Below are 25613 nucleotides of genomic sequence, written 5' to 3' on the forward strand. Positions count from 1 at the left end.
ACTAGTTATCGTCCATGCTTCACTTCCATACATGGCTACACTCCATACAAATACTTTCAGAAATGACTTCCTGACACTTAAATCTATACTCGATGTTCACAAATTTCTCTTCTTCAGAAACGCTTTCCTTGCCATTGCCAGTCTACATTTTATATCCTCTCTACTTCGACCATCATGTTATTTTGCTCTCCAAATAGCAAAACTCCTTTACTACTTCAAGCGTCTCATTTCCTAATCTAATTCCCTCAGCACCACCCGAGATTCGACTACATTCCATTACCATCGCTTTGCTTTTGTTGATGTTCATCTTATACCCTCCTTTCAAGACACTGTCCATTCCGTTCAACTGCTCTTCCAAGTCCTTTGCTGCCTCTGACAGAATTACAATGCCATCGGCGAACCTCAAAGTTTTTATTTCTTCTCCATGGATTTTAATACCTACTCCGATTTTTCTTTTGTTTCCTTTACTGCTTGCTCAATATACAGATTGAATAACATCGGGGAGAGGCTGTAACCCTGTCTCACTCTCTTCCCAACCACTGCTTCCCTTTCATGTCCCTCGACTCTTTATAACTGCCATCTGGTTCCTGTACAAATTGTAAATAGCCTTTCGCTCCCTGTATTTTACCCCTGCCACCTTCAGAATTTGAAAGTGAGTATTCCAGTCAACATTGTCAAAAGCTTTCTCTAGTCTACAAACGCTAGAAACATAGGTTTGCCTTTCCTTAGTCTTTCTTCTAAGATAAGTCGTAGGGTCAGTATTGCTTCACGTGTTCCATCATTTCTACGGATTCCAAACTGATCTTCCCCGAGGTCGGCTTCTACCAGTTTTTCAATTCGCCTGTAAATAATTCGCGTTAGTATTTTGCACCTGTGACTTATTAAACTGATAGTTCGGTCTCAAATTTTCACATCTGTCAACACCTGCTTTCTTTGGGATTGGAATTATTATATTCTTCTTGAAGTCTGAGGGAAATCCGCCTGTCTCATACATCTTGCTCACCAGATGGTAGAGTCTTGTAAGGACTGGCTCTCCGAAGGCTGTCAGTAGTTCTAATGGAATGTTGTCTACTCCCAGGGCCTTTTTTTGAGTTAGGTCTTTCAGTGCTCTGTCAAACTCTTCACGCAGTATCATATCTCCCATTTCATCTTCATCTACCTCCTCTTCCATTTCCATAATATTGTCCTCAAGAACATCGCCCCTGTATAGACCCTCTATATACTCCTTCCACCTTTCTGCTTTCCCTCCTTTGCTTAGAACTGGGTTTCCTTCAGAGCTCTTGAGATTCATACAAGTGGTTCTCTTTCCTCCAACGGTCTCTTTAATTTTCCTGTAGGCAGCATCTATCTCATCCCTCATGAGATAAGCCTCTACATCCTTACATTTGTCCTCTAGCTATCCCTGCTTAGCCATTTTGCACTTCCTGTCGATCTCATTTTTGAGATGTTTGTATTCCTTTTTGCCCGCTTCATTTACTGCATTTTTATTTTTTCTCCTTTCATCAATTAAATTCAATATTTCTTCTGTTACCCGAGGATTTCTACCAGCCCTCATCTTTTTACCTACTTGATCCTCTGCTGCCTTCACTATTTCATTCCTCAAAGTTACCCATTCTTCTTCTACTGTATTTCTTTCCCCCATTCCTGTCAGTTGTTCCCTTATGCTCTCCCTGAAACTCTGTACAACCTTTGGTTCTTTCAGTTTATCCAGGTCCCATTTCCTTAAATTACCACCTTTTTGCCGTTTCTTCAGTTTTAATCCACAGTTCATAACCAATAGATTGTGGTCAGAGTCCACATCTGCCCCTGGAAATGTCTTACAATTTAAAACCCGGTTCCTAAATCTCTGTCTTACCATTATATAATCTATCTGATACCTTTTAGTATCTCCAGGATTCTTCCATGTATACAACCTTCTTTTATGATTCTTGAACCAAGTGTTAGCTATGATTAAGTTGTGCTCTGTGCAAAATTCTACCAGGCGGCTTCCTCTTTGATTTCTTACCTTCAATCCATATTCACCTACTACGTTTCCTTCTCTCCCTTTTTCTACTACCGAATTCCAGTCATCCATGACTATTAAATTTCGTCACCCTTCACTATCTGAATAATTTCTTTTATCTCATCATACATTTCATCAATTTCTTCATCATCTGCAGAGCTAGTTGGCATATAAACTTGTACTACTGTAGTAGGCGTGGGCTTCGTGTCTATCTTGGCCACAATTATCCGTTCACTATGCTGTTTGTAGTAGCTGACCTGCACTCCTATTTTTTTATTCATTATTAAACCTACTCCTGCATTACCCCTATTTGATTGTGTGTATATAACCCTGTAGTCACCTGACCAGAAGTCTTGTTTATCCTGCCACCGAACTTCACTAATTCCCACTATATCTAACTTTAACCTATCCATTTCCCTTTTTAAATTTTCTAACCTACCTGCCCGATTAAGGGATCTGACATTCCATACTCCGATCCATAGAACGCCAGTTTTCATTCTCCTGATAATGATGTCCTCTTGAGTAGTCCCCGCCCGGAGATCCGAATGGGGGACTATTTTACCTCTGGAATATTTTACCCAAGAGGACACCATCATCATTTAATCATACAGCAAAGCTGCATGCTCTTGGGAAAAATTACGGCTGTAGTTTCCCCTTGCTTTCAGCCGTTCACAGTACCACTACAGCAAGGCCGTTTTGGTTAGTGTTACAGGGCCAGATCAGTCAATCATCCAGACTGTTACCCCTGCAACTACTGAAAAAGCTGCTGCCCCTCTTCAGGAACCACACGTTTCTCTGGCCTCTCAACAGATACCCCTCCGTTGTGGTTGCACCCACGGTACAGATATCTGTATCGTCGAGGCACGCAAGCCTCCCCACCGACGGCAAGGTCCACAGTTCATGGGGGGCCCAATAGAATATACATCAAAAAGTTGAGTCAACCACATAAGTATGATTCACATGCTTTATTGCAACAATTCTCTCACGTTTTTGAAGAAAAACCCAGTGTAATGAAGGTATATCGACATTAAACTTTCTGTCGCAAGTCATACACAATTCCACCAACAAAAAAGAAGGCCATCAGGAAAGAGATCGAGTACATGATTAAGTACAACACAGGGTGTTACACAAAGGTACGGCCAAACTTTCAGGAAACATTCCTCACACACAAAGAAATAAAATATGTTATGTGGACATGTGTCCGGAAATGCATACTTTCCATGTTAGAGCTCATTTTATTACTTCTCCTCAAATCACATTAATCATGGAATGGAAACACACAGCAACAGAACGTATCAGCGTGACTTCAAACACTTTGTTAGACGAAATGTTCAAAATGTCCTCTGTCAGCAAGGATACATGCATCCACCCTCTGTCGCACGGAATACCTGATGTGCTGATGCAGCCTGGAAAATGGCGTACTGTATCACAGCCATCCACAATACGAGCACGAAGAGTCTCTACATTTGGTACCGGGGTTGCGTAGACAAGACCTTTCAAATGCCCTCACAAATGAAAGTCAAGAGGGTTGAGGTCAGGAGAGCGTAGAGGCCATGGAATTGGTCCGCCTCTACCAATCCAACGGTCACCGAATCTGTTGTTGAGAAGCGTATGAACACTTCGACTGAAATGTGCAGGAGCTCCATTGTGCATGAACCAGATGATGTGTCGTACTTGTAAAGGCACATGTTCTAGCAGCACAGATAGAGTATCCCGTATGAAATCATAATAACGTGCTCCATTGAGCGTAGATGGAAGAACATGGGGCCCAATCAAGACATCACCAACAATGCCTGCCCAAACGTTCACAGAAAAAATGTGTTGATGACGTGATTGCACAATTGCGTGCGGATTCTCGTCAGCCCACACATGTTGATTGTGAAAATTTACAATTTGATCATGTTGGAATGAAGCCTCATCCATAAAGAGAACATTTGCACTGAAATGAGGATTGACACATTGTTGGATGAACCATTCGCAGAAGAGTACCCCTGGAGGCCAATCAGCTACTGATAGTGTCTGCACACGCTGTACATGGTACGGAAACAACTGGTTCTCCTGTAGCACTCTCCATACAGTGACGTGGTCAACGTTACCTTGTACAGCAGCAACTTCTATGACGCTGACATTAGGGTTATCGTTAACTGCACAAAGAATTGCCTCGTCCATTGCAGGTGCCCTCCTCGTTCTAGGTCTTCCCCAGTCGCGAGTCATAGGTTGGAATGTTCCGTGCTCCCTAAGATGCCAATCAATTTGCTTCGAACGTCTTCCTGTCGGGACACCTTCGTTCTGGAAATCTGTCTCGATACAAATGTACCGCGCCACGGCTATTGCCCCGTGCTAATCCATACATCAAATGGGCATCTGCCAACTCCGCATTTGTAAACATTGCACTGACTGCAAAACCATGTTCGTGATGAACACTAACCTGTTGATGCTACGTACTGATGTGCTTGATGCTAGTACTGTAGAGCAATGAGTCGCATGTCAACACAAGCACCGAAGTCAACATTACCTTCCTTCAATTGGGCCAACTGGCGGTGAATCGAGGCGAAACTAAAATGAGCTCTAACATGGAAATCAAGCGATTCCGGACACATGTCCACGTAACATCTTTTCTTTATTTGTGTGTGAGGAATGTTTCCTGAAAGATTGGCCGTACCTTTTTGTAACACCCTGTATAACTGAACCATCGCACTCAGCACACTGCAATTCAGTTTTAGCAGTAACCATATCTGACGGTACTGTTCATCTTGTTACCAGCAAAACAAATAAAATGATCATATCCTTAAAAACCTGGTCAAACATATTGAAGAGCACTTGTTAAAATTTCACTAAGTTAAGTACTTGACCTTGATTGACCTCAGGGCCTTGTGCTGGCAAATTTTACTCCATCCTGAAAGTTGCCAGTACATTGCCTTTGTGTGCACCAGTAGAAGTTACCAATTTTGGGTTCAGCTATTTGGCATTAACGTGAGTGTCGGAGTATTTATTGTTGCGTTAGACAGGAGAGCTTGGGCCAGAACTTTTGAGCCAAGTCACTGTGAATGTGGCTGACCACCTCATAGCCCCATCCACTCGGGAAGCTCATGAACAAATACTCCGAAAATCCTTAGAAACATTCTCTGAATATGAATTTATCGCTAACTTGAAAAAAAATCTGAGTCTGTGTAGGAAGAGAGAAAATTTTTAGGCACCATCATCTCACCAACAGGTATTAGACCTGATCCCAACAGGCAAGACATAAACGTTTTCCTAGACCATGGACAAAGGACCAGCCGAAGGCATTTGTAGTGTTTGTATCATTTTTTTCAAATTATTGCAAAAATGGCTCTGAGCACTATGGGACTCAACTGCTGTGGTCATAAGTCCCCTAGAACTTAGAACTACTTAAACCTAACTAACCTAAGGACAGCACACAACACCCAGCCATCACGAGGCAGAGAAAATCCCTGACCCCGCCGGGAATCGAACCCGGGAACCCGGGCGTGGGAAGCGAGAACGCTACCGCACGACCACGAGATGCGGGCCAAATTATTGCCAAATCAGCTATTAAATAGCAATGCTCTTCTGAATTTTTGAGAAAAACCCACATGCAGTTGTGCTAGGAGGATTTTGAGGCAATTAAACAGGCTTTATTAAACTCCGACATTTTAGTATACCCAGATACGACAAAAGAATTCTCCCTTAGTACTGACGCCTTGACACAAGGGCGGGGGGGGGGGGGGGGGGGGGGGGGGGGGGGGGGGGCAATACTGCATCAAATCACGACAGAACATGTATGTCACAACATAAACGTCAACAGTTTCGCAAGTCGTGCACTTACAGAGAGTGACAAGCTTACTGAGCTTTTTAAAAATGTCATTAATTTTAAGGATAAATCATACTAAGGTATTCTGTGATCATCAAGCACTTTCATTCCTATTAATGTGCAAATTACTACACAAACGGTTAGCCAGATGGTGCCTGTTCTTAAAAGGATTTGATTTTGAAATCATTCATGTCAAGGGTGAACAGAATATTTTGGCAGATGCCTTCTCTAAAATTCCACAAGAAAAGATTGAGTATGTGGAAGTCACGGAGCAGACCTCAAATTTCAGAGTACTCCTCATGTACAACAGTTCTTTAAGATATTATTACCCTAAAATGTGAAGGAACATGGCCCAGTTACAAGAACACGATGAACAGTGGCATAAGGCAAGGCAACAGCTTATGGACAATTACTACTCTGAACTAGGGAATTAATACAAATAGCACAACTGAGTATTATTTTACCGAAGAATGCCTGATTCTCATAACTGGTGTCTGCTTGCCAGGAAAATACATCGTCAGTTTTATATAGTAGACACACAACACTTGGGGACATTATGAGTAACACAGTGCACTAGTAGAATCACATCGTTCTGTTATTTCCCAAATGTTAGAAAATGGATGTTGCAAGTACTCAGGATAAAAAGATTGGCCATAAGACCACTTTTCATGTAGGGCAAGAAGTGTTGTTACGAACACACCCATCATCAATAAAACATAGGAAACGGAACCAAAAATGGCAATTAGTGTATGTATGACCTTACATCATACATAAAATACCACACCCACGATATTACTTACTAAGTGATCCAAAAACCAGCAAAATGCATGGATTGTGCCTGCATAAAGATCTTAAGGAATTGTACAATAAGCTGGAGGTCATGGACCTCAAACATTACACAGAATGCAATTAGGAGAGAGCGTCATTTCTAAATCACATATGAAGGCAAAATATGAAAGTAAAAAAAATTGTTGTTAGGATGACATTTATTACACAAAAACGCACACACACACACACACACACACACACACACACACACGTATATAGACTGAGGTGTAAATAACATGCAAAGTAAGGTCAGTAAGATGACTTGAAATGAAATAGGCTGTAATAGAATTTATGATTGTAATACTATTTGAAAAGGTAAACATTCCCAGTGCACTGTGCATTAAACATATTCGTCAATAGTACATATATGTATATGTATGCAACAATACTGCCTGCAGCGCATATGTAAGGTGCAGCAGAAAAGGGGTCTGTTTGGAAGGTCACTCACTCTCCCCCTCCCCACAGTACTTCTCAATTACATGAGAACACAGCAATCATGTCGCACATGCGATGGACTGCAAAATACTAACAATATGCTGCCTAGCCTTTTACAAAGCGGCAAGTGCTACCACAAGCAACTGAAAGAGCACTTATTCTAAAAAAAAGGGAGGGAGGGAGAGAGAGAATGAGGATATTGACAAAAAGAAAACTAAATGCTACAAAAAATGAATAGACACGAGGAAAGGAAAAACACACACACGAACTATTTACAAACATAGAAACACACACAGGAATGAAAAACTATGTACAAGATTATTATGTGAATGAAAGGATGAGTTATACTAAAATTAAATATGCTTTATATTCTTCTAGCTACACCTACTTAATCTAAGAATGCCTTATGCCAAGTTTGCTATGAACTACATCTGATTAAGCTATCTGACTACTAACTACACAGAACTACAGCTATCAAAACTTCTATCTAACTGAATTGCTACTATGCTAAAATGCCAAAAGGAATGATAACTATACACTTGAATGGATTCAATGCAGCACAGTGAGCAGGAACAAGCAACAAGGTAAGTTAAAATGTCACAAAACACAGTGTAATCCTGAAAACACATCACTGCAGTTGAATTCACCACAATGCATCTCCCTAAAATGAGATACTTAATCTCAAACTGCACATCAAAAATGTCTCTCCACAGACCATGCCATTTTTCAATTCATGAATCAGATTATATAAAATTTAAAAGGCAAAATATTACCAACTGGTATTTGCTGTAACATGTCAAAAGCATCTGACTGTGCAGTTCACAGCATTCTACCAGAGAAGCTCAAATATTGTTGTATCAGAGATCGGGCTGATAACTAGTTTTCATCCTACCTAACTTAAAGAAGGTGTTTATCAGATTAAGGCCCAAATGAATGTACATAACCAGAGTCTTCAGAATGGGTAATAATCTCTACAGGAATCCACAGGAATCAATATTGGGCTTGTTCTTGTTCGTTTTGTGTAAATGATCTGCTTTAATATATCCAAGAAGCAGAAATAAGTTTCTTTTCTGACAATGCAAGTATCACTAGCAAACCTAATACAGAAACTACAACTCTTGAAAATTAAATCACATTTTCTTAAAAATTAACAACTGGTTATCTGAAAATGGACTGCCACTGCACTTAGACAATAAACAACAAATGCAATTCAGTGTTGATCAAATTGCTCAAATCCTGAGCACGTCATTAGAAATAATACATGACAGTAAATCAATGAATGAAACAGAATATTCTAAATTGTTAGATGCTTCAATGGATATGAAGTGAAAGTGCAAGACATATGTTACTATTCTTCTAAAATGTCAAAGCTCTATTATTTAGGCATTACTTGAGACAGAGTTAAAGCTCAGACTGAGGAAGTAAACTGACCATGTATTTTTCAACGGAATCATCTTGACGTTTGCCTTAAAAGACTTAGAGAAACAATGGAAATACTAAATCAGGATGGCTGGACGGGTATTTGAATCTATCCTCCCAAATGCAAATCCAGTATTGAAATTAAAGAGAGTTGTGCTCCTCAACCAGACTCTAGTGCTCCAAGAGATTAATATAGGATGGCATTACGGGGAGGACATGTTACGTAGTACAAAGTCCCACAGCTATGAGCAAGATGAATATGTTAGTGATTGTTTCACTTCTAGACCCATTTTTTTCATGAATGAACTTATTATCAGTTCTTTTCATTAATAGTTTCTATCATCCTTGCAATTCAGAAAATCCTCATTTTCTGACACAGTTGCCACTGGGAGAAATGACCATCCCAATATAATAATAGAAAACAGAGCTTTCATGGAAAGATTCATGTGTTCACTTTTGCCACTTGCTTTTTAAGAGTGAAATGGACGAGAAATAATCAGAAAGTGTCTATGAACCCTCTGCCTAACACTTAAGAGTGAACTGCACAGTAATTGTAGAATCACACAATCTACCATCATCAAGTCTAATACTTGTAGGTTAAATGCCTGCAAGTTTTATAACAGAAGACTTTCTGCAAAAGCGGCCTCAAGTACACCAAACCTGAATGCGACAACGTTAGGCTAAGCTCTCCAAAATGTTCACCATTTCTGTTCACTCAAGGTGTATACATATATTTTAGAATGCTACAAAACGAAAGTATTGCTGCTTGTACCTTATCATAACAAAAAGTTTAAATAACTAAATATATAAAACACACACACACACACACACACACACACACACACACACACACACACTCACGCGCACGCTTGCAATGCAACAGTATTCATGCTCATCACTATGCTACTTCCTCAACAGAACAGTTTGTCTCAAAATGTGAGTATTGATGATTCCTCTCTGTCTTTACATATTTGATACTGAAAGTTTTCCAATTATTGTAATAATATTTTAATCTGGAGTTATTAAAATAATACTTCACAATTTTATATCATGTGCATATGTATTCATGCACATTTATATTTTATCTGAGAAAAGGTGAAGGGAAACAGCTTTTAATTGCCATATTTGTACAAGAGTGAATCACATGGCACTTCTGACAAATGGTCACCTGTGTACACCTTCCGGGTTACAGGACTGGAGTAGGTGGTGGTGGGAGGGTGCATGGGATAGGTTTTACACCGGGGGCGGTTACAAGGGTAGGAGCCAGAGGGTAGGGAAGGTGGTTTGGGGATTTCATAGGGATGAACTAAGAGGTTACGAAGGTTAGGTGGACGGCGGAAAGACACTCTTGGTGGAGTGGGGAGGATTTCATGAAGGATGGATCTCATTTCAGGGCAGGATTTGAGGAAGTCGTATCCCTGCTGGAGAGTCACATTCAGAATCTGACCCAGTCCCGGAAAGTATCCTGTCACAAGTGGGGCGCTTTTGGGGTTCTTCTGTGGAAGGTTCCGGGTTTGAGGAGATGAGGAAGTGGCTCTGGTTATTTGCTTCTGTACCAGGTCGGGAGGGTAGTTACGGGATGCAAAAGCTGTTTTCAGGTTGTTGGTGTAATGCTTCAGGGATTCCGGACTGGAGCAGATTCGTTTGCCACGAAGACCTAGGCTGTAGGGAAGGGACCGTTTGATGTGGAATGGGTGGCAGCTGTCGTAATGGAGGTACTGTTGCTTGTTGGTGGGTTTGCTCACACGTCCGTCCACATCAAACCCACCAACAAGCAACAGTACCTCCATTACGACAGCTGCCACCCATTCCACATCAAACGGTCCCTTCCCTACAGCCTAGGTCTTCGTGGCAAACGAATCTGCTCCAGTCCGGAATCCCTGAAGCATTACACCAACAACCTGACAACAGCTTTCGCATCCCGCAACTACCCTCCCAACCTGGTACAGAAGCAAATAACCAGAGCCACTTCCTCGTCCTCTCAAACCCAGAACCTCCCACAGAAGAACCACAAAAGTGCCCCACTTGTGACAGGATACTTTCCGGGACTGGATCAGATTCTGAATGTGGCTCTCCAGCAGGGATACGACTTCCTCAAATCCTGCCCTGAAATGAGATCCATCCTTCATGAAATCCTCCCCACTCCACCAAGAGTGTCTTTCTGCCGTCCACCTAACCTTCGTAACCTCTTAGTTCATCCCTATGAAATCCCCAAACCACCTTCCCTACCCTCTGGCTCCTACCCTTGTAACCGCCCCCGGTGTAAAACCTGTCCCATGCACCCTCCCACCACCACCTACTCCAGTCCTGTAACCCGGAAGGTGTACACAATCAAAGGCAGAGCCACGTGTGAAAGCACCCACGTGATCTACCAACTGACCTGGCTACACTGTGATGCATTCTATGTGGGAATGACCAGCAACAAACTGTCCATTCGCATGAATGGACACAGGCAGACAGTGTTTGTTGGTAATGAGGATCACCCTGTGGCTAAACATGCCTTGGTGCACGACCAGCACATCTTGGCGCAGTGTTACACCGTCCGGGTTATCTGGATACTTCCTACTAACACCAACCTATCCGAACTCCGGAGATGGGAACTTGCTCTTCAATATATCCTCTCTTCCCGTTATCCACCAGGCCTCAATCTCCGCTAATTTCAAGTTGCCACCACTCATACCTCACCTGTCATTCAACAACATCTTTGCCTCTGCACTTCTGCCTCGACTGACATCTCTGCCCAAACTCTTTGTCTTTAAATATGTCCGCTTTTGTCTGTATATGTGTGGATGTGTGTGTGTGTGTGTGTGTGTGTGTGTGTGTGTGTGTGTGTGTGTGCGCGCGCGCGCGAGTGTATACCCGTCCTTTTTTCCCCCCTAAGGTAAGTCTTTCCGCTCCCCGGACTGGAATGACTCAAAACCCACATCCTTTCGTCTTTCCCTCTCCTTCCCTCTTTCCTGATGAGGCAACAGTTTGTTGCGAAAGCTTGAATTTTGTGTGTATGTTTGTGTTCGTTTGTGTGTCTGTCGACCTGCCAGCACTTTCATTTGGTAAGTCACATCATCTTTGTTTTTAGGTATATTTTTCCTACGTGGAATGTTTCCTTATATATATATATATATATATAGTTATAATAGAAGGAAACATTCCACGAAGGAAAAATATACCTAAAAACAAAGATGATGTGACTTACCAAATGAAAGTGCTGGCAGGTCGACAGACACACAAACGAACACAAACATACACACAAAATTCAAGCTTTCGCAACAAACTGTGGATGGATATGTGTGTGTGCGCGAGTGTATACCCGTCCTTTTTTCCCCCTAAGGTAAGTCTTTCCGCTCCTGGGACTGGAATGACTCCTTACCCTCTCCCTTAAAACCCACATCCTTTCGTCTTTCCCTCTCCTTCCCTCTTACCTGATGAGGCAACAGTTTGTTGCGGAAGCTTGAATTTTGTGTGTATGTTTGTGTTCGTTTGTGTGTCTGTCGACCTGCCAGCACTTCCATTTGGTAAGTCACATCATCTTTGTTTTTAGGTATATATATATATTCTTCTGTGACAAAAAGGCAACCCTTTGTATGTACCTAGTGTTACTGCAGCGTCTGCACTTTCCAACTATGACTCATACTCAGAAAAAGTCTATTTGAAGGAATGCTAAATAAACTTTTTGACAGATACTATCACCCACACAACCTTGGTATTTATAATATCACTATGTCATCTCCCTTAAAACAAAACAGAGAGGATTATTTTTCAGGCATTTCAAATAACAACATGACCCACATGAGATAAACATTATGTACACATCTGACTGTTAGTTTGACAGATATTACTGAAATTTTAATCCTGTCAGGTGATAAAAGAATCATGGGTTTCAAATGAAAGAAATAACAAGATTCCAACAATAAAAAGAATACTCCTGATGTTCAAGAATTTATTTCCTTTCCATAACATAATTTTACAATTCTTGTAACTCATCACTATGAATCATCATTTGTATAAAAAGTAATTTCATTCTAAAACATTAAAGATGCTTCAAACATACCTTATCAAAATGGATATCCAGGTGGCATCAAAACAATGATAAAAGAAGCTGTAGTCATGCAGCAAATTACAGCAGTTCCAGCAATATGGTGGTCTGCTTGTTGCATATTTTCTGCTCATTTGATATTATCACATTTTACTTGGGAGTAACAAAATTACATTTGCTGCCTCCATATCAAGACACTACTCACTTCACAGTAACATACACAAATGCATGATGAATGATGAACTATTACAATGATTACAAAGATAATGCTGTCATTTACTGAAAGTGAGTAGTGATGTAATACATTCAGTTAACCACAATTTATTAATCTTACAAATTCATATAAACCAGTTAATGTAAATGACTGGACACTAGGGGAATGTGATTTTTAATTTTCAGAGCCAGTAGCAATAACAAAAGAAGGATGCTTATAAATAAAGATCACCTTGCATTTGGGATGACATCTTGAAGATTCCAAGAGGAACATTTCCAAACAGAACATCGCCAGGTTGTGCAGAGACAGTGAGAGACCAAGATCTTCAATCAGATATAGCTCTGTACTCCTGCTTGCAAGGATATTGACACTGCTTCTTGAGTACACTGTAGACAGCATACCCTTTTTATGTGACTGAAAGAAGTAATATTACAGCTTTTAGTCATAGATATCACAATATCTTATATTTATCAGCACACTTGGTTCAAGATGGTGCGAGGAACTGACAGAAGCACAATATTTACTTTGGAAATAAGAATATTGCTGCAATTATTCACTGTAGACATCTGAAGTTTTGTGAATGTGCATTTTACACCATTACATGGTAGTAAAATACTGAGTAATTGAATAAGCAAATTACTCATTTTAGGGATTCTGAGCTAACTGCAAATGAAGTACAATTATCATTACCACGTGTGCATGCATGTAATATCAAGCAACATTGAAGTTTAAAAGTACACTTTAAATTCAGCTAACAAACAACTGTATTCTGAGTATTCAGTATCACCAATCATAAGACAGAGATTAGTGCAGTGTCACTTCATTAATATACCTATGCCTTGCATGTATGGTCAGTCCAGTTACAAGTTTACTGTTTTTCTCACTTATTAAGTTGCTTATTATTACTGTCAAAACATTACACCATCTCAAACTTAATAATCAACTATAACCATGTACTGCAGCAACAAGGCAATAAAGTTCATTATGCTTCAAATCAAATTTTAACTTCTGCAATGAATCACAATATAAAGTGGGATAACTTCTCTATATTTTTACAGCTGAATTTACGAATGAACACATTACTAACTGGAAACTGTTTATATATTTACAATCATATTTATTTTTTATTAATGTAAAAAATAGCAAAATAACAGTTTTTCATTGCCAAGTTTTGCAGTCATTTAATACACAAAAACACATGCATTTTTCATGTGTTTATGTGTGAGAATCAAAGTTAACTATGATATACAAATCCTGCTTGAAAAAATATAAATACCTCTAAATGAATCCTTTCATTAACACACCATTTGTGGGGATAAGGGGATACAATGAAGATGAAATTGTCCCCACACAATTGCGCTGGATATGATGTCATAGTAGTTATTTTCCATGCCTAATCTGCTGCAATAAAATAGCAGAACTACCCCAAATGATTTATTTGTAAATATATATTAGGATTCTGATCACACTTTCTGGCAATGCAGACATTACTTTAAAAATTCTGTTGTTCCAACAAACAGATTACAGCACTCAAGTGTACTTTTGTAGTATGAAAGAGCATCATGGTTACTAAATATCATATTTCTCACTCTAACATTTAACCAGATGCTTGTTAATTTTTATTTCATTCTGTAACAAATCTACAGCAAAATGGCGCAGTTTTAAAGATACTTCAAACAGCTTTTCTGTGATTCACTTGAGTATGTACCACTGCTTAAATCTTGCTACAACGTATTACGAGGTCAGCACAATGGACATAAACAGTCACAGCATTCCACCTGTCATCCTGTCTTCTGACTAACAAAATTAGAACAGATTTTGTTTATACTGTCTTCAATGTGCCCAGTACAAAAGGCAAAAGTAGAAAATGTGTAATCGTTAGATACCAGGGCACTCAACATAATATTCACACTAACTATGGCAAAAAACAATACTACTGCAGTCTCAAAGTGAACTACTGTGACAAGTGAGGGAATAAGTTGTAACTTTGTTAAACTGCCACTAAAAAACTTTCAAGGAGGAACCTGTTCAAATCATTCTTTTAACAAAAATTCTGAGGCTCCTGAAAGCAACTGGCTACAGCAGTAGTGAGATATATCACGGGAGCAAACACAACATCGTTGTGGGCACAATAATTCAGAATGGTCCAGCAAAAGCTAGAGTGACAATGTTAGCGGAGAGATGAAATTAATGATTTAAAACATATGTGCGCTCATACAACACATGACACAACTGAAGTTAGTTTTGACAAACGACCACACTGACAGACAGCTAACCTCAATGAAGATTTAAGAAGGGATTTCATTTCAGTTTTCATTTACTGCCAAACCTGTTATCACACAATATTAACATGCATGAGAAAATGTTGATGTAGTTTTACTTTTGGCTAAAGTTACAGTACTTTGGTATTATGAAAAGGATAGATGGCTTCTCACTGTGTAGCGGAGATGTTGAGCCACAGAAAGGTGCAACAGAAAGACTGACAAGTAAGCTTTTGGTCAAAATGCCTTCTTCCAAATTAAACACTACACCCCCCCCCCCCCCCCCCCCAACACGGCCCTTTGGCTGAAAGCTTACTTGTTTGACTGTCTTTTTGTTGTGCCTACCTCTGACTCAACATCTCCACTGTATGATGAGTAGCAATCTATCCTTTCCATAATATTGTTATTATTCCCTACTGGATTTTCTAAAGTTACAGTATGTATGTTGCCACAAAACTGTACACTTTTTTACTATATGTTCTCCAGTTAATTACTTCAAGAAAGATTAAACTTGTTCAACATAATAAACAACGTACTTTATGTACTCAGTATGAAGAGAGCTGCAATATGGTGTCATATAATAATTTCCATGCAACATCTACCTCAATCTTCCGGAATGAGGGACAAATACAGTATGTGCAAGCTTGCTATAAACAGGAACAAGATCAAAAGCTAAGCCAAGATGCTCAACTTCTTTTCTACGGTTATGAACTGCTTAACAACACATTATACAAAAAGTTAGCTTTGCATTACTAATTTTCGCAGTAGTGATGAAAGGCTTCTATTGACTCAATTTTAATGTTGACCATTTTCAAATTTTTTGGTGATATTGAGAAAATGTAAAGCTTTTATTGCATAAATGTCCACAACCCATAAAATAACCTTCGTCATATTTCATGAAGGGAGCAATATTTACGAGGGTGGCTTTAAAAGCTCTCGGAATCACCACAAGATGTCAGCGATAGTGCAACGAGTTGTCCATGTGATATTCATTGGGCTGTTGTCTTTAAACACGTGCCATGTCAGTGATCTTAGAACAGAACTGTGGTGGTAACATAGCTCTGTTGTTGTTCCCGTGTAGTGATTTGCAAAGATGGGAAGAGGGGGGGGGGGGGGGGGGGAGAATCGTGATTTGAGCAGTAATTAAGTACTTCGTAAAGAAAGGTATGAAAGCAAAGGACATTCATGCAGATTTCCAGATTACACTGGGGGAATGCTCCTTCATATTCCACTGTTGCCAATAGGACAAATGAATTTAAATTTGGTTGGGAGAGCTTGGATGATGATCTGCCCAGTGGTTGACCAAGATGTGTGACTACTCCAGAACTCATTACAAAAGTGCACAAAATGGTCTTGGAGGATCGCTGATTGAAAGTGCGTGAAATTGCTCACGCTTGCCAGATGTCATCTGAAATGGTATATCACATTTTAACTGAAGAATTAGAAATGAAAAAATTACCTGCAAGATGGGTGCCACGATTCTTGACGATGGATCACAAATGCATGAGAATGGACATATCGGAACAATGTTTGGCCCATTTTAGGAGAAACTAACAAGATTTTCTGTGTCAGTTTGTGACCACAGATGAAAATTGGATGCAATACTATACCCCAGAGACAAAACAACAGTCAAAGCAGTGGGAACATCCTGATTCTGCACCACCAACGAAAGCAAAGACAATTCCTTTGGCGGGAAAGGTCACGGCATTAGCGTTCTGGGATGCGAAGGGGATTCTGTTTGTAGATTATCTCCCAACTGGGCAAACAATTACTAGAGAATATTATGCTAACTTCCTGGACAAATTGCAACAAAAGATACGTGAAAAATTGTCTGGTTTAGCAAGGAAGAAAGTCATCTTCCATCAAGACAATGCGCGCCTGCACACGTGCTGTCGACATTGCAAAATTACACGAACCAAGGTATGAATTATTGCCACACCTGTCTTTATTCACCTGATACAGCTCCGTCAGACTTCCATCTCTTCCCAAAACTGAAAATTTTTCTTGGTGGTCGAAGATTCACTTCAAACGAAGAATTGATAACCGGAGTTGACAACTATTTTGCAGGCCTGGAGGAAACTCATTTTTGAGAAGGGATCAAGGCACTGGAACATCGTTGGACCAAGTGCATTAATCTACAAGGAGAAATTAAAAAAGTTTCAGTGATGTAAGTACTTTTTTTCTATTAGACTCCGCGAACTTTTCAAACCACCCTCGTAGAATGCAGTCTTCTGTGAATGAGTTGTTTTACAATTACTGAGTGCATTACATCACTATTACAGGCTAATAGTGAAATGAAGCAGGAAATGATTTTTAGAGGGAATGTAATTTGAATTCGTTTGGGATGAGTGAAGGTGGTAAGCAGTTCAAGTGATACACAATACATACTAGTGTGGCTTGCATGTTAAATATCTGAAGTGTAATCGTCCTGAGCAAGTAACAAAGTGCATGTCGAGTTGTGTAAGTGGTGTTGATAATGATTAAAAATGTAAGAAGACAGGAGACTGGAAAGTAGGAACGTAATGTCATCCTTAAGCAATAGATGGAGAAATAGATTAATGATAATTAAAAAACAGTCTTGATCACAAATTTCTTTTAATCAGAGTGACCAGTTTCAATCCTTAAGGAACATCTTCAGACTCCAGAATGGCAGGTGGACTTCCATGGAGCAAGCTGCGCCGCCCCACAATGCTGAACTGGTGCAGAGAGCAGTCAGTTCAGTGTTGTGGGTCGGCGCATCTTTCTTCATGGAAGTCCACCTGCCGTTCTGGAGTCTGAAGATGATCCTTAAGGATTGAAACCGGTCACTCCGATTAAAAGAAATTTGCGATTAAGACTTTTTTTTTATCATCATATTAATATATAGGATTGCTGATAATGCTTTCAAAAATTTTACATGGATTAAAAGTGAGAAGTAAACTAAAGCTGCCTAAAAAATTTGATAACCGTTTCTTACAAAGTGACTTCCTCCTCTGTTATGAGAAACATCAGTCTAACTTAGACCCTAAATATGAAAAGCACATTCCCATAAGAAATTACATAACATTTCCATTGGAATGCTATGCCAATGGAAACCCAAGCTTTCATTTTTTATTTTTCTCTAGCACATTTCTCTTAATACCATTATTATAGAAATAAATTATTATCCTGGTGAATTCCCATATCATCTTAACTATCTTAAGTCAGGTTAATTAATCTCTGTGCAACTATTCAAGTACAAACATCACTTTTGTATTGATGAATGGTTTATGTCTTTTTCATCCTAATTCTGTTAGTGCACAAACTGAATGGCTTTGATAACAATCAACCATTATTTTCCAAATGCCAAGGACCATTCCTTTCCATATGCATCACAAGGAGAAGAAAGTCTGTGCATTTATGCAAATCAATTGACTTGTCATACTTCAATGTGTCTCCAAAAATAAAAAACAGGACAAAAGAACTGCCTTGTCCCTGAACTTTATTAGTGAGTTAATGGTTTCAAAAATAAGTCTCCACTCTGTTACACTTATCTGATATTTGCTGGCAGTGTGCGTGATGTTCTTCACACATTTACCAGCCAAACAAGTTAGGAATGATATACAGGTAGTTTTGTCATGACGGTCTTACAAACTTCACTACTGCACTCAAGCTACACTTCTTCACATTCTTCCTGCCAACTGAAGTTTGGTGCTTATTCTTCCCAAACCTCTGACTTCTATATTTTGCTTACGTGATTGACCATACTGGTTATCTTCAAAGCAGGGCTCATTTACTGATGAGGGTTGTTACTACAATTGACAACAAAAACTATTTTCCTTGTTTATATTTTGTGTGTTTCATACTTTTAATTGTGTAGATTTCTGCTATCAACAGCACCACAATAGGACAGTCTGATTGTTGTTAAGCAGCCTACTGATATATGCATGTGGCTTGTGTGCAGTTCAGCTGTGTTTAGTGCGCCTGTGCTAAAATTGGAGCTTGTGGTTTTTCTTTACAGGGATTAGCAGTATTGTCTTCAGTATGTTCAGACGACACCATAGCTGAGATTTATGCCATTTACAGAATCACCATTGGGGTGTTCCATTGCTTATTTTTTCTATCTTTTGCACTTCTCATTTTCTGACTACTTTGGTTGACACATTTTTGTGTTATTATTATTATTATTATTATTATTATTATATAGTTTTGTATAATGAGACATGGATAGGGACTGTGGTGTTTGTGAGTGTGGACATGAGAGGAATTGGCCATTGTCTGGAAAAAGGAAGTAGCCACAAACAAGATCAACAGGCTTCAGGCCACAGCTCATGTTGCAGCAATGTTTGAGCACTTTAGCTAAAGTTGTGACACTCTAGTGTTGCTCATATCTCCAACATTGCACCACATACCAATGAGCAAGGTAAGAAATTTGCCCTCACTTGCTGAGTGAATAGTGGATTTCTTTTCTCAGAGCAGAAGGAGAGTCCAAAATCAGAGAGCACAGCTGTCCGCTTACATTCTATCGGTAGGTACTAAGTGCTGCCCTATGCTGATAACACATCTGAACCAGCACAGCATGCTTCATATGCTGGCCCAGGTAGATTTTCATAGCAAGTCCACACAGGCTCAGAGTGGACACACTGGTAATTGGGAGCACCAATGTTAGATGGGTAATGGAGCCCTTTAGAGAAATAACTGGCACATCACAAATGAAGGCCGATGTGTACTTCAAATGTTTACAAAGTGGTGTTGTCGAAGACGGGAAAGAGAGACTATTGGCAACTTCTGAACATACTATATGCCTGTATTTGTCTTTTGGACTTTTTTCTATGTTTATTGTTAAATTTATTGGATACAGGTTCCGGCTTTTATGCAAAACACTGTTTTTCCATGTTTTCCAAACATGTTTCATCACCTCTGTGCCATCATCATCAGTGTGTTATGTTTACTGAAAAACTGTAGAAATCAACATATTTTGCAAATAAACAATGTTTTCAGCCTTCAGTTGCAAGGTAATTTTATTCGTTTACCTAGGTTTCGATTCCAGTAATGGAATCTTCTTCAGAACAACAATGAAATTATTTTGTGAGCCAAACACTGGCCATGTCACAGATTAAAAATTAAAACATTAAAGACGCATAATCATAAGATTATGTCAGTCAAAATTAAAACCATTAGGGTGAACGTAGATGGAGCTGCGCCGGCCATAAATCAGGATCACACGTAAGCGGCTTGAAAACTAGGCGTCGTGAGCCGTTACGCGCCGCGTATATATATGAATATATAGAATATATATATATATATATATATATATATATGAATATAATAGAGGGAAACATTCCACGTCGGAAAAATATATTTAAAAAGAAAGATGATGAGACTTACCAAACAAAAGCGCTGGCAGGTCGATAGACACACAAACAAACACAAACATACACACAAAATTCTGGCATTTGCAACCAACGGTTGCCTCGTCAGGAAAGAGGGAAGGAGAGGGAAAGACGAAAGGATTTGGGTTTTAAGGGAGAGGGTAAGGAGTCATTCCAATCCCGGGAGCGGAAAGACTTACCTTAGGGGGAAAAAAGGACAGGTATACACTCGCACACACACACATATCCATCCGCATATACACAGACACAAGCAGACATTTGTAAAGGCAAAGAGTTTGGGCAGAGATGTCAGTCGGGACGGAAGTACAGAGGCAAAGATGATGTTGAAAGACAGGTGAGGTATGAGCGGCGGCAGATTGAAATTAGAAATTAGCGGAGATTGAGGCCTGGCAGATAGCGAGAAGAGAGGATATGCTGAAGGGCAAGTTCCCATCTCAGGAGTTCAGACAGGTTGGTGTTAGTGGGAAGTATCCAGATAACCCGGACGGTGTAACAATGTGCCAAGATGTGCTGGCCGTGCACCAAGGCATGTTTAGCCACAGGGTGATCCTCATTACCAACAAACACTGTCTGCCTGTGTCCATTCATGCGAATGGACAGTTTGTTGCTGGTCATTCCCACATAGAACGCTTCACAGTGTAGGCAGGTCAGTTGGTAAATCACGTGGGTGCTTTCACACGTGGCTCTGCCTTTGATCGTGTACACCTTCCGGGTTACAGGACTGGAATAGGTGGTGGTGGGAGGGTGCATGGGACAGGTTTTACACCGGGGGCGGTTACAGGGGTAGGAGCCAGAGGGTAGGGAAGGTGGTTTGGGGATTTCATAGGGATGAACTAAGAGGTTACGAAGGTTAGGTGGACGGCGGAAAGACACTCTTGGTGGAGTGGGGAGATTTCATGAAGGATGGATCTCATTTCAGGGCAGGATTTGAGGAAGTCGTATCCCTGCTGGAGAGTCACATTCAGAATCTGACCCAGTCCCGGAAAGTATCCTGTCACAAGTGGGGCGCTTTTGGGGTTCTTCTGTGGAAGGTTCCGGGTTTGAGGAGATGAGGAAGTGGCTCTGGTTATTTGCTTCTGTACCAGGTCGGGAGGGTAGTTACGGGATGCAAAAGCTGTTTTCAGGTTGTTGGTGTAATGATTCAAGGATTCCGGACTGGAGCAGATTCGTTTGCCACGAAGACCTAGGCTGTAGGGAAGGGACCGTTTGATGTGGAATGGGTGGCAGCTGTCATAATGGAGGTACTGTTGCTTGTTGGTGGGTTTGATGTGGACGGACGTGTGAAGCTGGCCATTGGACAGGTGGAGGTCAACGCCAAGGAAAGTGGCATGGGATTTAGAGTAGGACCAGGTGAATCTGATGGAACCAAAGGAGTTGAGGTTGGAGAGGAAATTCTGGAGTTCTTCTTCACTGTGAGTCCAGATCATGAAAATGTCATCAATAAATCTGTACCAAACTTTGGGTTGGCAGGCCTGGGTAACCAAGAAGGCTTCCTCTAAGCGACCCATGAATAGGTTGGCGTACGAGGGGGCCATCCTGGTACCCATGGCTGTTCCCTTTAATTGTTGGTATGTCTGGCCTTCAAAAGTGAAGAAGTTGTGGGTCAGGATGAAGCTGGCTAAGGTAATGAGGAAAGAGGTTTTAGGTAGGGCGGCAGGTGATCGGCGTGAAAGGAAGTGCTCCATCGCAGCGAGGCCCTGGACATGCGGAATATTTGTGTATAAGGAAGTGGCATCAATGGTTACAAGGATGGTTTCCGGGGGTAACAGACTGGGTAGGGATTCCAGGCGTTCGAGAAAGTGGTTGGTGTCTTTGATGAAGGATGGGAGACTGCATGTAATGGGTTGAAGGTGTTGATCTACGTAGGCAGAGATGCGTTCTGTGGGGGCTTGGTAACCAGCTACAATGGGACGGCCGGGATGATTGGGTTTGTGAATTTTGGGAAAAAGGTAGAAGGTAGGGGTGCGGGGTGTTGGTGGGGTCAGGAGGTTGATGGAGTCAGGTGAAAGGTTTTGTAGGGGGCCTAAGGTTCTGAGGATTCCTTGAAGCTCCGCCTGGACATCAGGAATGGGATTACCATGGCAAACTTTGTAAGTAGTGTTGTCTGAAAGCTGACGCAGTCCCTCAGCCACGTACTCCCGACGATCAAGTACCACAGTCGTGGAACCCTTGTCCGCCGGAAGAATGACGATGGATTGGTCAGCCTTCAGATCACGGATAGCCTGGGCTTCAGCAGTGGTGATGTTGGGAGTAGGATTAAGGTTTTTTAAGAAGGATTGAGAGGCAAGGCTGGAAGTCAGAAATTCCTGGAAGGTTAGGAGAGGGTGATTTTGAGGAAGAGGAGGTGGGTCCCGCTGTGACGGAGGACGGAACTGTTCCAGGCATGGTTCAATTTGGATAGTATCTTGGGGAGTTGGATCATTAGGAGTAGGATTAGGATCATTTTTCTTCGTGGCAAAGTGATATTTCAAGCAGAGAGTACGGGTGTAGGACAGTAAATCTTTGACAAGGGCTGTTTGGTTAAATCTGGGAGTGGGGCTGAAGGTGAGGCCTTTGGATAGGACAGAGGTTTCGGATTGGGAGAGAGGTTTGGAGGAGAGGTTAACTACTGAATTGGGGTGTTGTGGTTCCAGATTGTGTTGATTGGAATTTTGAGGTTTTGGAGGGAGTGGAGCTGGAAGTGGGAGATTGAGTAGATGGCAGAGACTGGGTTTGTGTGCAATGAGAGGAGGTTGAGCTTTGCTGGAATGGTTGTGAAGGGTGAGTGAGTTGCCATTCCGGAGGTGGGAAACCAGGAGATTGGATAGTTTTTTAAGTGTTACTTGTCTTTCGGCTTCAATTTGTTAGACCAGTTACAACCTAAAATACATACACTTTTTACAGTTTTTCAATAAACAAAACCATCTGATGATGGCACAGAGAGGCCAAAACATGTTTGGGTAACAAGAAAAAACAGTGTTTTGCATAAAAGGCGGAACCTTTAATAATGAGTAAAATACTACTTGCAACTGGCTGCAAATCATAGCTCATGTTGGTACAAATCATGCTTGCCATCTAGGTTCTGAGGTCATCCTCTGTTCTTTTACACAGTTCGCAGGATGTAAGCATGGATCACTATCTGCAGCATCACACATGTATAATCAATGATTGTGACCCTCTAGTCTGGAGAAAATTGGAAGGTCTAACCATGTCTCAAAGTATTGTGTGACAATCTTGGATGTGGCGTTCTCGGCATATGCTATTGGTTGGAGAAGTGTAGGGCCACCTAAATAGATAGTAAAATAATCTGGGTGATGGTAAGCATTAATGACATGTCAAACATGATAATCAGGTGCTTTTATATACCAGCTGCTGTAGAACCTGTAATGGTAGGTTACTTTAGAGAAATCCTGGAGAATATAATGGATAAGTTTCCTGATCAGATGACTGTAATAGGGTGACACTTTAATCTATCTGCAAAAGAAGGTGACAGTCACATCATTAAAAGTAATGTCAAGAACACGGATTAGTGAGAGATTGTTCTGAACATTTATTTCTGAAAAATGTTTGACGGAGTTAGAGAACTAAGTCGTGATTGTAACATCTTAAAGCCCTCAGTGACTAACATATACAAACTTTTTGAATCATTTAACATAAAAAGGGCATCAGTGATCATGAGATTGTTATAGCATCAATTACTACAGGTGTTATAAGGTGCCTTAAGGTAGGAAAACATTTTTATTTGATGATGTAAAACAAATTACAGAGCAGCCAATCTGTCAGATCAAATATTTAGTGCTGGGAATGAAGACATGGAGCACAAATGGATGATTTGTGAGGTATGGGAAAGACCTACTGTTGATCGAGCCCTTTTACAAAGTTGCTACGAAAACAAAGAGAGCTGCCTCACAGATTTAAGCCACGTCAAGAATTAGCAATAACAAATGCAATGCAAGAAGCATTCAATGAATCCAAAAGTACAATTTTGCTAACTGAACTGACCACAGATTTTAAGAAGTATTGGCCTTAGATTAAGTCAAAAGCCAGTCAAAATAATCTAGTCTCTCAGTGATCATACTGGTGCCAAAACAGATGACATAGAGGTCAAATACTGAATTCAGTCTTTCAAAAATGCTTCACTGTGGAAAAGTGTAATACGATTTGTCCTTTTTGGTCATTGCACAAACTCTCAAATGGCAGATATTGAGATAAGTGATTGAGGAATAGAAATTATGCATAAGAACTTGCTCCCCTTCTAGAAGCAGTTTGTTGTAGGTCGCTGGAATAACGAAGAGTACCAGGCTACTGAAAGAGGCAAAATTCATTCCTGTTTCCAAAAAGGGTCATCTGACAGATGCACATAATTATAGATTAATACTGATCTGTTGCAGAACTGAAGAACGTGTTTTATGCTCTTGCATCATAACATTTCTGGAGGATGAAAATGACTTGTAAACTGTAAATACCAACAAGTATTTCACAGCCAGACACTTTCCAAAACTCAGCCTGCTCTGTCTATCCTTGAGAAACAGAGCACAACAGACAACAGTAGCGAGGTTGATGCTGTGATCCTCTGCATCCAGGAGGAATTCGAAACAGTTCTGCACAGTAGTTTGGTGAACCAAATATTGGACAACATTTATGACTGGATTCAGGGTCTCCTAGTACATAGCACTCGTCACCTTGTTTTTCAGGGGACTAAATCAACAAGTGTAAAAGTAATTTCAAGAGTAATTCGAGTGTGTTATAGGGTTGGTACTGTTTACTATATGCGTAATACATAAATGGTCTAGTGGATAACATTGGAAATTCTGGGAGGCTATTTATGAACCATTGCTGTTGTCTATAGGAAAGTTGAAACCTCAGAAGACTGTAGTGAAATGAAAGAGGATCTGCAAAGGTTCCACAATTGGTGCAGAATCTGGCAGTTGACTGTGACCATAAAAGTAAAGAGATGTATTATACTGCACATAAATAGGCAAGGGGGTCCATTACTGTTCTCTTACACTATAAATGATAAATCACTGGTACCAGTAATTACCAGAAGAAGCTATTCGCAGAATGTGAAGGAAATGTTATTCATCCACGAAAGCAGTGGCTCACAAAACACTCATTCAACAGATTCTTGGGTACTGCTTATCAGTCTGGGGGCCTTACCAGTTTGATTTCATAGAAGAGATAGAAAATATCTAATGAAATGGAGCATGTTGTGGCATAGTCACATTTAGTGACTGCAAGAGAGTTATTTAAATGCTCCCGAAACCCCAGTAGCAGATACTA

The 25613-nt window shown here is 40.5% G+C and overlaps 1 protein-coding gene across 1 annotated transcript in view; it reads right to left on the bottom strand.

Moving 5' to 3' along the window:
- Nucleotides 1-12418: 12418 nt before the first annotated feature.
- LOC126162817 (luc7-like protein 3) overlaps nucleotides 12419-25613 on the bottom strand; it is a 146067-nt gene continuing 132872 nt past the window's right edge. The window contains exon 9 of the mRNA XM_049919561.1: nucleotides 12419-13156. The gene's annotated coding sequence lies outside the window, so the exon portion shown is untranslated. The remainder of the gene's footprint in view (nucleotides 13157-25613) is intronic.

The sequence above is a fragment of the Schistocerca cancellata genome, chromosome 2 (genome assembly GCF_023864275.1).
Source record: "Schistocerca cancellata isolate TAMUIC-IGC-003103 chromosome 2, iqSchCanc2.1, whole genome shotgun sequence".
NCBI classification, from domain to species: domain Eukaryota; kingdom Metazoa; phylum Arthropoda; class Insecta; order Orthoptera; family Acrididae; genus Schistocerca; species Schistocerca cancellata.